At 45.1% G+C, this 1,318-nt stretch overlaps 1 pseudogene; it reads right to left on the bottom strand.

The window, feature by feature from the left end:
* Nucleotides 1-205: 205 nt before the first annotated feature.
* On the bottom strand, nucleotides 206-976 carry LOC149211720 (putative protein phosphatase 2C 32 pseudogene; annotated as a pseudogene).
* Nucleotides 977-1,318: the final 342 nt, after the last annotated feature.

Genomic DNA, 1,318 nt, shown 5'->3' with positions numbered 1-1,318 from the left:
GGTGAAAAATGAAAAGGGATTGGACCCGGTATTCTGAGGGACTTTACAGAAATGGATGTGGTTGTATCCCATCCTTCCCACTACTTGTTTAGCAAGTGTACAGGGTGCGGTCATTTTAATGTCTGCAACACCCATGTTGGGTCAGATGGGTGTAACTTGTCTACTCTTTTGATGGTATCCCTCCGCTCGGCTCACCTCACACTTTCTAAATCTCTTTCATGCAAAAATGTGGCAATTGTACTATCATTATACTCATATAATCTTGAGATTTTCTGGTTACTGCTACTTCTACAAGCTTTTTGCAAGCAGCCATAGGACCTCCTGCTAATGGTAGAAAAGTAGGTTTCTTCTCAACGCAGAAAGACCTGGCAATATCCACTGCTTCCTGATTACTTACTTTATTCCAGATCCCATTTGATGCCAAAATTAAAAACTCACAATTAGATGTAATTTTAATCTTTCTCATCTCTGGTTCAGAGGTTATCCATTCTTTCAAGTGTGAATCCCCTATTGCCCTAGATACTGACAGAGATCCCTGAACTTGCCAAACTCCATGGTGGAGCTCCGGAATTCCACCCAAATTTTCTATCCGTTGTCGCTCGTCCTCCCTTCTAGCTCGATGATCACATGTAAGGGCTTCAACAACGCCCTCTCTGCTCATAACGGCTCGACAATCCCCAACATTGGAAACCACTAAGCTACCACCTTTAATCAGAGCAGTCACACAAGCAATATTGCTGCCAACCTCCTGCTTCAAAAACTCAGCATCTGTTGTTAAGTATCGAGCTCTAAAGGCCTGCTCAAGAAAGTCATCGGATTCATCTTCCATGCTGAGCATAGCGTCCACAATATTTCGCCCAAGATTTTCAGCCGTGAAAGCTGCAGCTTTCTGACCACCGTGACCATCGAACACACCAAAAAAGGCCTGTTTGGAATCACCGAGAACATTGGAAATGGCATTGTGGGTATCCTCCATGAATTCTCGCCAATCTTTTTGCGCGAAACTGCATAATGAGTACCCTCCTCATTCACCTCCTTTTGCTTCTCCACTGTTGGACACAGCACGTTTAGGCCCGACAGTTGCAGCGGAATATCTAGCCTCTACAGTCATTTCCTTTTGAGAGGAGGCAAAGGGAACTTGCGGACATTCGAACCATTATCCTCCGAGACAATGACACGAGAAGGGAAAGGCCTCTCAATTAGGTTCTCCCCGCTCTCGATCCACAGCATATTTTCGTCTTTGATGGTTAAAACAGGCCTCATCGAAGACCCCACAAAATTTGCGTGGATGTTGCTGCTCCTGGGCGTCTGGAAACCA

Source organism: Pinus tabuliformis, chromosome 1_1 (genome assembly GCF_031772625.1).
Source record: "Pinus tabuliformis cultivar Carrire ecotype Pingquan chromosome 1_1, CPIR1, whole genome shotgun sequence".
NCBI classification, from domain to species: Eukaryota; Viridiplantae; Streptophyta; class Pinopsida; order Pinales; family Pinaceae; genus Pinus; species Pinus tabuliformis.
The sequence above is the reverse complement of the archived record's forward strand: the minus strand, read 5'-3'. Positions and strand labels throughout refer to the sequence as shown.